Consider the following 12615-nt stretch of genomic DNA (forward strand, 5'->3'; position numbering starts at 1 on the left):
GTGGGCTGCTTTGAGATCTCCAAGATTCTCCAGAGATGCCTGAAACCACAGGTAATACCAAATCCTATATACATTGTTTCATTCTTACTGTAAATCTTGGCAATCTAAGCATGATTGCTTTTCCTTTCCATACTGAAACCTATTTTTCACTTAAATCATAACTTCTCTTTGCCAGCATAATTACTCTTGCACTTGGAGCCATTATTAAGTAAAATAAGGTTAACCTGAATGAAAGCAATGTGGTATGGAGATGGTTGGTCTAATAACCAAGATGGCTCATAAAGGACAAACAGGTGGGGCAGTACATACAAAGTGAATACAGTGGACAAATGGATAATTCACTTCCTGAGCAGGACAGAGTAGGATGTGTGAGATTTCATTTGCTATTTTGGACTGCAGCTGACCATAGGTAAGTGGAGCTATCAAAAGCAAAACTGCATGTACATGGGGACTAATCTATCCAGTAAAAGAGGTTCAGTTAACTAGCAATAGGGGAAAATAGGCAATGTTAGCAAAATTAAAGATCTGTGATAAGCAAACTAAGAAATGTCCTAAAAAGATAGATTATTGAGAAAGAACATACAGAATTTGAAAGCCTATATAAAGAGATAAAGTACTGGGGAATAGCTAATACTGTTTTTAAAAATAGGGTTGGAGATGTGGCTCAGCAGTAGAGCACACCTAGTACGCAGGAGGCCCTGGGTTTGATCTACAGCACTGCAAAAAAGGAAAAAAGAAAAAAAGTGCATTCATGATTACTATTAAAATATTGTTTTTATTTGGCTCTCAAAAGAAATCTTGGGGGCTGGGGATACAGCTCAGTTGCTACAGCGCTTGCTTTGCATGCACAAGGTCCTGGGTTCAATCCCCTGCACTGCCAAAAAATAAATAAATAAATATATATGTGTGTGTGTGTATTGCGAAATTATCAATTCAAATTCCGAAGAAAGGGGGAAAATATGCAAGTTTATACTACAGGAAAGGCACATCTACAGCATTCTCAAAATATTTTATCTTACTTTTACATTATTACCATTTAATAGTGGGAACACAGTATTCAAAATTTATATATAAGGGAAGATAAAAATAGGTTTTCTGAGGTCATTTGCCCTTTTATTATTTTACTTATTGCCTGCCTGCCATCTGAACCTCATTTGATATCTATGGAGCATCCCATACTATATAAACTTTGGTGGGAAACAAATCCCTTGACCCCCACTACAAAAGCTAAAGTGGAATTTTCTCACGTATTTTCCTGTTCCCTGGTGCCTAGGGTAATTCACCAAGTCTGATACTCCCATCTACAACTTAGGACCTGAAATCTAGAAAGATACTTAAGGATAATATATGGAATAGATGGCAGTACATGTGCAGCAAGAGCAGTGTCCTAATGATTCTATTCCTGTGGCTCTCTCCTTCTGGGTTCTGTCTGTCTACCAAGCCGAATTATTCAGCTTTCCCACTCATTCTTTGAGCTACCAACACCTTTTCCATAAGCTATTTTTCTGCTTAAAAGAGCTAGAATCATGGGGCTGGAGTTGTGGCTCAGTGGTAAAGCGCTTGCCTAGAATGTGTAAGGCACTGGGTTCGATTCTCAGCACCACATATAAATAAATGAATAAAATAAAGGTCTATCGACATCTAAAAAAATATTTTTAAAAAAAGCTAGAATTTCTTTGTTTTCTTTGTAACCAAGACCTAAATGGAACAAAAGCCAAGATTGTACCTATTTACTTCAAATTTCTAAGGCAGTTCCACATCAACTATAACACACTACTTTCAGGTGAAGATTACTAGATTTATAGTTTGTTTGTTCTTTATTTTGTGGTGCTATGAATGCACTACTACTGAGCTACATCTCCAGTCCTTTTTTTGGAGACAGGGTCTCACTAAATTGCCCAGGCTAGCCCTGCACTTGCAATCCTTCTGCCTCAGTCTCCTGAGTTGCTGGGATTACAGGTTTGTGCCACCAAACCCAGCAGAACAATAGATTTAAAAAGCATACTGAATATTGTGCTGGGAAAAAACAAAGTATCTTTTTTGTTTTTCCTCTACTGATCAACCAAGACTTCTGAAACTAGATATATGGGGGGGGAGGGGTGTTCACAAAATCAAGCCATCATTCAATTCTCCAGCAGCAGACACAGCTGGGTGTCCTCTAATCCAATTCAATTTTGACACAATCTGGAGACAGGACTCAGTCTTAACTGTCATCCTTCACACTCCCTCACTTTAGAGACCAGTCAAAGACCCAGGTTATTTCACAAGTGCTTCTGACCAATCATCTATAAATCAGGGTTCCCATAACCTTCTCTTTGGATTCAATTAATATGCTCAAGTGGCTTACAGAACTCAGGGAAACACATTTACCAGTTTATTATAAAGGATATTATAAAGGATACAAAGAAATGCACAGGGCAAAGTATGAGAGAACAGGCATGGAGCCTTCATTCCTTCTCTGGGCCCCCCACTCTCCTGGTATCTCCATATGTTCAGCTATCAAGATGCTCTCAAAACCTTATCCTTTCAGGTTTTTATGGAGACTTCATGGCAAGGCATGACTGAACCATAGATAACAATGCAGAAATGTAACTGGACAAAAAGGGTATGTATAATCTAATGCTTATGGACAGACTGGATGGAGAAACCAGGCAAAGTCTGTCGCATCAGATTCTTCTTGGCCTCTCTGTGCAGCACTCCTTCTTCCTGGGGTACAGTACAAGAATCTTCTGGAAGGAGGATGGATCTGTCAAAGGGAGATGAAAGAATTTCTTTATTGCTAGCTCAAAGGCAGAAAGGCAAGGAAAATTAAGTTCCTATGACCCTCTTTGGGGAAGTCATGAGCCAAGAATCAAAATAAATGAATAAATATGTAAACATATACATATATATCACAAATACACAGTTTTGTAATTGGAAAAAGGAAAATCACCTATTGTTTTCAGATCACAAAATAAAACAAAGTTCAGTAAATCGTCAATGTTCTTTGTAGCAACTATTCTCAGTGCTTGGGACAAAAGAGAATAATAATGCCACCATCTTCATCCACCAACACCAATAAGAGCCAGGGAAATTGTTATTTATCTCCTTTCGATAAAGGAGAAAAGGGTTGCAAAACAGGTTAGGAAATTCTGGTATAATTTTTAAGAAAAATGTTTTAGAATTCAGGACAAAACTAACATTTAAAGGCTGACAAAACAATAAGCTGGCAGAGGAAACCCCTTACCATAGGACTAGAAGAGTCAAAAAGAAAGTAAACCAGGAATGAGTGTGATCACACAAGTCAGGTAGGCACTTCAATAAGAAGATAGTAAACAAATATGTCAAATATACAACATCCAAGAAAATGAAAATAGGAGAGTCACTGGATGTGGGCATTAGGTCATCCATGATTTTTGACAGTTTTGTTTGACTGGCAGGAGCAACAACAGGAGGCAGGGATTTGAAATAGTATAGTGGCACACTCCTGTTGTCTCATCTACTCAGGAGGCTGAGGCAGGAGTATCAAGAATTAGATGCTGGGGCAACTTAGCAAGGCAGTGTCTACAAAGGAAGGAAGGAAGAAAGGGAAGAAAAGTAATTTAAAAAATAAAAGGCAGGGATTTGAAGAAATGAATGGGAAGTGAAGAGGTAGATAAAGTAAGTTTTCATCTATTTCAAAGAACGAGCTTGGTTTGAAATGAAGAAAAGAATGGAGACTGAAGAGAGACAAATGGTTAAAAGACTTCCTCTGTTTTTGTACGTGATGGAAGACACATAAGTATGTTCATGTTAGTGGAAAAGGATCCAATAAGAAGATTAAATAGAAAGCAAGGAATGAATTATGAAGCAGAGCTTCAAAAGAGAAGGGAATAACTGATCATATTAGCAACAATTTAAACTTTAAAATGTCTCTGCATTTTTTTAGTAATAGGAATAAAGAAGTACTTATACTTGAACAATGCTTTGAATGAAAAATTGAAACCAGATACAGTGGTGCACACAGGTAGTCCCAGTTGCTCAGGAAGATGAAGGAGGATCACTTGAACCCAGGACTTTGGGACCAGCATGCGCATCATAGCAAGGTCATGTCTCTTAGAGAAAAAAAAAAATTATACACAGACACACTAACTGGTTGCATTCAGTTTTCTTAGATTTATCAAGATTCCATATCACTCAAAAATTATTATTTCTGATCCAGATGCCATAGAAAAAGAATTCAACAGGTTTCCAAATCTGATATTTAGCCTTAACACTCTTCAAATTTTCTTTAAAAACCTAACTGCCTAATTATAACTGCAAGTTTTATCAGATTTCTAACTGACCATCTTCCATACTTAACACTCTATTTGCAAGTCTTTTTCTCCCCCCTTAAACTTGCCAACATATACTGCTCTCACTTAGAAATAGATCTTATGGCTGTGTAGCTCAGTGATAATGCTTTAATGATATTACTGATTCTCCCCGCCCCCCCCCCCCAGTACTGGGGATTGAACCTAGGAATGTTCTACCTCTGAGCTACATCTCCAGCTCTTTTTGAGACAGGATATCTCTCTGTTGCTATGGCTGGCCTTGAACTTGCAATCCTCCTGCCTTACCCTCTCCAGTCACAGGGTTTACAGACATGTGCTACCATGCCTGGCTAATTTTTTCTTTAATAATATCCATACGTCTGTATGTTTGGTGAAGGATTATATTTATTCATCTAAGTTTAATATACATTTTTAGACTTCAGATGTTGCCGTGGTTTTACTAAAGTCCACCAAAGTACAAGTGTTGGAAACCTAATATCCAAATTAAAATGTTAATGGTATTTTGAAATGGGGCCTTTGGGAGGTAATTAGGATTAGATGAGGTCATGAGGGTAAAGCCTCTATAAAGGCCTTAGTGGTTTTAGAATAAGAATGAAGAGAGACTGGAACTAGCAAACTCTGTCATGCCACATGATGCCTTCTACAACAGTTATTATGTAGCAAGTAGGTGCTCACCAGAGCACAGCCAGAGTGAGGTTCTTGGACTTCTTTGTCCTTAGACTGTGAACTAAATAAATCTATTTTTTTAAAGTAAAATATCCAGTCTGTGGTATTCAGTTAAAGCAACAAAAAACTAAGATAAATGTGTATCTGGTGCTCTTGTAAACATACCAAACCTAATGTAGGAGACCTGCAGTATATAATATCCATCCAATTTGTTTGAGATTCTAGTTGTATATGCAACAATATAGCTTTGGGGTTGTGATTAAGTGGGGGGAAGGCATTGAGCATATGCTAAATGTAAACTTCATAGCATAACTCCAGGTTACATCTCCAAGGGCATCAATTCCTTTCCAACACTAGCAGTGGTAATCAGCATTTCATTTCTAACAAATATCATGAATAAATTATTTCTGCATGAGACCTCTATTTCTAAAGCACTTTTCCATGTGTTGTCACAGAAATCCTCTATGCTTGAATGAAAAAGTTTCAAATTTTTTGTTTCTTTTGGAGAAACAACAGACGATTTATTTGCCTAAAATCATAAAGTTAGTTAGCAGTGCAATAACTTAAATACATCCTCTTCACTTACTTGCATTCATTCATCACATATTTACTACATGCCAGAAAATGTACTAGGTAAGAAACATAGGTGAAAAGAAATGCAGAGGGGAAAAATGCTAATAATAGAGGAAAAAATAATAAAAAAAACAAGTGGCTTTTCTTTTTTTGTGGTACTGGGGTTTGAATTCACGTAAGGCAAGCAATTCTACCACTGGGTCATATCTCCCACCTTGGGTCTCACCAAGTTGGGGCAGATGGCCTGGAGTTGGTGGTCCTCCTAAGTGGCTGGGATTAAAGTCTGCACCATCAAACCCAGGAACAAGGTGGTTTTGGGTGTTTTTTTTTTTTTTTGGTGGCCGGGGTACTGAGGATTGAACTCAGGGGTACTCGACTGCTGACCCACATTCCCAGCCTTAGTTTGTACTTTGGAGACAGGGTCTCACTGAGTTGCTTAGCACCTTGCTTTTGCTGAGGCTGGCTTTGAACTCATGATCCTCCTGCCTCAGCCTCCCAAGCCACTGGAATTACAGGTGTGTGCCACTGCATCCAGTTTGATTTTCTTTTTTAAATCAGATTTCTATTATGAGCACCAGTCAAGTTCCAGAATGGTAGCACCAATTACACCACAGGAATTAAGGACATTTTATGAACTATCATCAAAAATTATGAAGCAACTTTTAATCCTAATATAAAATCTTAAGAAAAGCAAATTGCAGAAATGTGACAATCTATTGTACTTGTTTCCCAAACTTGTTTCATCATAATCATACTGGATGCTTGTTAAAAATATAAATTCCTGGGGCTGGGGAGATAGCTCAGTAGGTAGAGTGCTTGTTTTGTAAGCACAAGGCCCTGGGTTCGATCCCCAGCTCCCAAAAAAAAAAAAAAAAAATATATATATATATATATATATATATACGTATATATATTTTTATATATGTATATATATGTATATATAAATTCCTTACAAATAAAAAAAATTTTAAAAATACAAATTCCTGGAATCCACCTCAGACATACTAATATAGAGCATCATACTTAAGTTATTTTAATTTCAGAGAACCATAATACATTTTACAATTTAACATATTTTGATTAGTGGCTAAATTATTTCAGAACCTTTTTTAGACCATTTCCTGCCACCACAATAAAATTATAATGCAGGGGCTGGGGTTGTGGCTCGGTGGCAGGGTGCATGCTTAGCATGTGTGAGGCACTGGGTTCGATTCTCAGCACCACATAGAAACAAAATAAAGGCCTATTGACAACTAAAAAATATTTTCTAATCTTAACCATTAACAAAGTTTTTGGCTATCAAATTTTTAGAGTCAACACTCATTCATGGTTTGGGGAATTTTTAGTTTTAAGACTCACTGGTGGTTTGGTGGTGCTGGCGAATCCAACCCCATGACCTTTTGAGTTACTCACCCAGCTTGAGTAGGGAATTTTTTCAAAAGTTCCACAGATAAACATGAGATCCAAAAGCATTAATTTCTTATTTTGCTTTATTCTTCTTCTTGATCAAACCTAGGGACCTGTGCATGCTCTGCCACTTAATATATTCCCAGCCCCCAATAAAAATAAATTTCTAACCCATACTTCATAAGCAAGTATTGAATTTTAGGTCTTTCTTGAAAAGTAAAATTAAAAACAATCATAATAGAAATAGTGGAATTATAGTTGGACATGGTAGTACATAGCTGTAATCCCAGCTACTTGGGAGGCTGAGGCAGGAGGCAATAAATTCAAGGTCAGTCTGGGCAATTTAATGAGACCTTGTCTCAAAAGTAAAACTTAAAAAGCACTGGGGTGTAACTCAGTGGTAGAGTGCTTGCCTAGTTTGTGAAGGCCCTAGGTTCAATCCCCAGTTACCTCCCTCCCTTCCCCACAAAAAACAAGAATGACTGCTAACAGCAATGGTGTTTCTTGAGGTACCAAACTGTAGGATATAGTTGCAGAAGTCTTTGGATAATACTGAAAACCACTGAACACTTAAAAATTGTATGGCAGTTAATTATACCTCAAACTTAAAAATCAGCTACTCCAGCTGGATGTGTAGCTCAGTGGTAGAGTGTATGAAAGCATGAGGCCCTGGATAAAATCCCTAGCACAGGAAAACAAAACAAACAACAATAAAAGGGGCTGAGTGGGCTTGGCATGCACAAGGCTGTGGGTTTGATCCATAGCCCAGCAAAACCAAAACGGTTACTTTGAAAATAGCTTCCTTCCCCAACTCTGTAATATATATTAAACAAGAACTCTTACTGATCATTTGTAATAAGATATGAATAAAAATTATATCTGAAAAAAGCAGGGTGGAAATACTAAAGGTTTAAAATCTGTAAGTCTGAAATAGTTCATAAGAAAAATATATTTTAAAAATAATTATTCTTGCTGGACACAGTGGCACATGTCTATAATCCCACCAGTCAGGGAGGCTGAGACAGGAAGGCTGCATATTCAAGGCCAGCCTCAGCAACTTAATGAGGCCCTAAGCAACTTAGCGAGACCCTGTCTCAAAATAAAACACAAAAAGGGCTGGGAATGTAGCTCAGTGGTAAAGGGTCTCTGGGTTAAATCTCTAGGACCTCCCCACCCCCCAAAAAAAAAATTCTTATTGCAAATCACTGGACCTAAAAGTTTCATATAATTTTTGTTTTTGTTTTTGTACAACTAAGGATTGAACTCAGGGCAAGTATGCTAGGCAAGCACTCTACCAATGAGCTACACCCCCAGAACTTTTTATTGTATTTTGGGACAAGGTCTCAATATTAAATGATGTATAAGTGAGCATACCTTTTTCAACTTTATACATCTTTCATCTGAAATCAACTACTGGGGCACACTTCTTCATGTAAGAACATGAGCCATTTGAAAAAGAACAGTATCTGATCACTCAGAGTAAAAGGATTTTCAAAATCCTTAACTGCCTATTACCAAATGAGGACTATTTCATGGTTTAACTATTTTCAGTTCACAAGTAAAACGTGCAGGGTACATTTATACAATTATGTATATAAGATATATGCAAACAATTATTTAATTTCCTAAGGAGTTAAAAGGAAAAGAAAAAGATATCTGAAGGGTGTGGCAATTCATCCAAGGTCACACAAGAAGTCAGAGCAGAGAGCAACATTCTGGTTATACCAAACCTCCAGGGGAAATCTTACTATTTCGCAAAAAGATTGTTTGGTTTTTACATCAGAAAGCAAAAAAAGGGGAGAGGGGACTGTAAACTTAGTTCAAAATTTTAAGCAGAGACTGTGAGATAGCTATTTTGGATAAACACTTGTGTCAGGAGTGGTTAAGAGCTAAAAAAACTATCAGTCATCAGCATGTGCATATCTGTCTGGCCAGATCTCTTCAAAAAGTCTTAGGTGTTCTCCCTCATAGTCGGTTATGAAGGCAGGAAACTTGAGATCTCCTTGGAATGTTGACAGGATAAAAATCAACGGAAATAAAATGTGAATTGTATTGCTTCCAAGGGTAAAAAGGCAGGTTTTTCGGGGGAGGGGGGTGTCAATCTGTGACAAGAAACGACTACGGATGGAAAACTAATCTATAGTTGTTCTAAGTGAATCGCATGCAAACCTTTTCGACCAAAAAGAAGTCCACGTTCTCCAGTGTAGCTCTAAAAATGGACCCAGATTTTTTCCATGTGAGGCTACTTGTGAGGAAGAACAGCAATGTAGAGCAAAGGGCTGAGCAAAGGGCTCAGACAGCCCACAATGGGGGAAGAAGTTCGGTTCAAGGGTCCGCAGTAGGACCACGATTATCTATCGTGCCTGGTCTGGTTATAAAGAAATAGACCCCTCAAACTTCGAGAATCCTGGGGTGGAGGAGCGCCGGTATACGCTTATAGTGACAGTGACATGCACTCAAGCACACATACACACATACACACACACACACACATATATACGCGCGTGCGCGCGCTCTCGGTCTCTCACTCACGCGCAGTCGGAACCAGTGGGGAATCGGTGGCTCCGTAGTCTCTGAACACCTTCCTCCCTAGGTGAAAACAGCCTCCTCACCCAGTTCTGTCTACCCGGACCCCCTCCACTCCCCTCACCTGGCCCTGGCCCCTACCCCAGAAGAGATGAATGAGGCGGCGGCGGCGATTGCTTCCAACAGGGTCCCAAAGCGGCGGTGACTGCTTCGACCCACAGCCCTAATCTACCGCCGCCGCCATGTTGGAGGGTGAGGTCACCCCCAGCGTGCTTCCGTCACCGCCGGCGTGGGGGCCGGCCTAGGCCGCACCGGAGCGCCGGAAGAGGGCGGCTCTGTCACCTGGAACGGAAACACAGACCACCGAGGCCTCTGCGCAGACGTGATTGAAAAACTGATCCTTCCTAGCCCGCTCTTCTCAGGAGTCGCTGAAATCTATGATTCCTGGAGTTGCGGAAGTTCGCCTCAAGTTATTTCCGGTCACAAAAGAGGAGGGGAAGTCTTGGGGCTAGAGGCTGTCAATTGCTCGGAAAGAACCAGTTCTCCGTCCGCAGAATAAGTTCAGTTCTGCAAACATGTGTTGCGTTTCAAACATGTGCAAGCGACCGGGTTAAACAGTTGTCAAGAGAGTCTCAAGAATATATAACGATAGGGGTTGGCGGGGGGAAGAGAAGAATGAAGGAACTTTGGATGGTGTAGAGGAAAAGGGTGGGAAGGGGTGGGAATGGAAAAACAGTAGAATGAGACAGTATTACCCTATATGTATGATTACATGAATGGCGTGAATATACATTGTGTACAACAATAGGAACGAAAAGCTGTACCCCATTTGTGTACAATGAATCAAAACGTGTCTGTAAAACTAAAAAATATTTTAATTTAAAAAAAAAAAGTCTCAAGAGCTGCAATGTTCCAGCCACTTGTCAGGAAATGTGGTCCTTGAGTGTTGTAAAAGATTCGGAGGAACGTGGCTGGGATGGCGAAGGGAACTGCGTGAGCCCAGGGACGGTGTGGAAATTTAGAGTAGTAAGCCATTTTTGCTCACAGCACCTAGCACAGTGCCTGGAATGTAATTTGGGTTAATGTGTGTTGTTACTTGAGTCCAAGAGTGCTTTAGAGGAGCCACTAAAGGTATCTAGGCGACAGGGTATAATACCATACTTTAGGGCAAACCAGTTCACCATGGTATACTTGAAATGAATTGTAACAGGGCACCTTGAAGATTAGGATTTAGGAAGTCTAAGAAAGTGTTAGAAAGCCGTGGCAACCAGCCAGATGAGAAGTGAGTAAAGCCTTTTGAGGAGTGAATGGGTTTCACTTTGGAGTGAGGAAAATATGATAAAGCACCTGAATGGTATGAGGGAGATGGAATTAAAAAGGTTGGGATTGAGGGCGTAGTGCAGCTCAGTGGTAGAGCATGTGTCTAGCATGCACAAGTTTCAACCCACAACACTGCAAAAAAAAAAAAAAAAGTAGTAGTAAATGTGGCTGTCATAGAGACTGAGTGATGTCGTTTAATAGAGAAACCATAGAGATTTGCCAGGGAGGCTTTTAACCCAGGGGCCCTCAACCATTGAGCCACATCCCCGGTCCCCAACCCCCGTTTTTAAAAATGTTTTTCATTGTAGATGGACACAATACCTTTATTTTGTTTATTTAGTTTTTTTATGTGGTGCTGGGGATCAAATCCAGTGCCTCATGTGGGCTAGGCAAGCACTCTACCACTGAGCCACAACCCCAGCCCGCCAGCCCTTTTTATTTATTTATTTACTTATTTTGAGACAGGGTGTCACTAAGTTGTTTAAGACCTTGCTAAATTGCTGAGGCTGACTTTGAACTTGGCAATCCTCCTGCCTCAGCCTCCTGAGTTGCTGGAATTACAGGTGTTTGCCCCCATTCCCATTGAGAAGATCTTTTAAGTTGAAATCTGAAGAATGAAAAATAAACTCAGGTGTAAGTGGAAGAAAAGAATTGAGTCTAAAAGTGTAGTGTTTGAAGGAACTGGAAGGAAACCAATAAAGTGGTAAAGGAACTGAGGGCAGAGAGGAGGCAGGCCTAGAATGGGCAATGAAAGCCCACCACAAGCAAATGGAAGCTACTAAAGAGTTACAAATTGATAGTTTCACGCCATCGAGGTTGTTTGGTTTTCTTTTCTTTTTGCAGTGCTGGGAATTGAACCCAGGGCTTTGCACATGTTAGGCAAGCACTGTAACACTGCACCCCCATCCCTGTCATCTAGGTTTAAATCACTTATTGTGCTGTGTGGAAATTTGGTTGAAAAGGAGCAAGAAGCGAGGCATGGTGGTGCATGCCTGTAATCCCAGTGGTTCTGGAGGCTGAGGCAGGAGGATCGTGAGCTCAAAGCCAGCCTCAGCAATTTAGAGAGGTCCTAAGTAACTTAGTGAGATCCTGTCTCAAAATAAAATATAAAAAGGTCTGGGGATGTGGCTCAATGGTTAAGTGCCCCTAGGTTCAATCCCCGGTAGCAAAAAAAAAAAAAAAAAAAAAAAAAAAGGAAGGAGTGCAGGCATCTACTTAAGTAAAAGTATTTTTAGCTATAATTTGGCCTTTTTTTTTTTCTTTCCAAATTAACATTTTTTGGTTTGTGATGCCAAGCATGGAAACCAAAGCTAAGCATGCTAAGCATGTGCTGTACTGCTGAGCTACATACACTCCTAGCCTTCAAGACTTCAAGACAGAGCCAGTCCCCCCAACCTCCCACCAAAAAAATAAAAAAGATTTCAAGACAGATGAAGCTAGATACAATGGTGCAGGCCTGTTACTTGGAAGGCAGTTGGATTGAAAGTTCCATGCCGGCCTGGGCCATTTAGTAAGACACTGTCTCAAAATAAAAAATAAAAAGGGGTTGTAGCTAAATGGTAGAGCTCTTGCCTTGCATGAGTGAGGCACTGTGTGAGGCACAGGACTACATAAAAATAAATGAATAAAATAAAGATATCCATGTACAACTAAAAAAAATATTAAAAAAAAAAGTAAAAAGGACTGGGGATGTAACTCAGTGGTAGAACACCTCTGGGTTTAATTCCCAATACCACAAAATAAATGAATAAAAATAAAGACAGATGATTTACATTTTCCTGAATCTGTCCCTCTATCCTCTTCAAGAGTTAACTTATGTAGGGCTGGGTTT

The 12615-nt window shown here is 39.6% G+C and overlaps 1 protein-coding gene across 12 annotated transcripts in view; it reads right to left on the bottom strand.

The window, feature by feature from the left end:
- The window catches only part of Bcl2l13 (BCL2 like 13), a 97975-nt gene extending 88229 nt beyond the window's left edge, over nucleotides 1-9746 (bottom strand). For 3 of the 12 annotated variants that reach the window (XM_047548508.1, XM_047548510.1, XM_047548502.1), the window contains exons 1-2: nucleotides 9589-9744; nucleotides 2636-2746 (exon numbers count right to left, since the gene is read on the bottom strand). The gene's annotated coding sequence lies outside the window, so the exon portion shown is untranslated. Of the gene's footprint in view, nucleotides 1-2635; nucleotides 2747-3933; nucleotides 4074-9588 lie in introns of those variants that run through there. The other 9 variants (XR_007108224.1, XM_047548518.1, XM_047548509.1 and 6 more) reach the window with 7 other exon arrangements.
- Between the last annotated feature and the right edge of the window lie 2869 nt (nucleotides 9747-12615).

The sequence above is a fragment of the Sciurus carolinensis genome, chromosome 4 (genome assembly GCF_902686445.1).
Source record: "Sciurus carolinensis chromosome 4, mSciCar1.2, whole genome shotgun sequence".
Classification (NCBI taxonomy): Eukaryota; Metazoa; Chordata; class Mammalia; order Rodentia; family Sciuridae; genus Sciurus; species Sciurus carolinensis.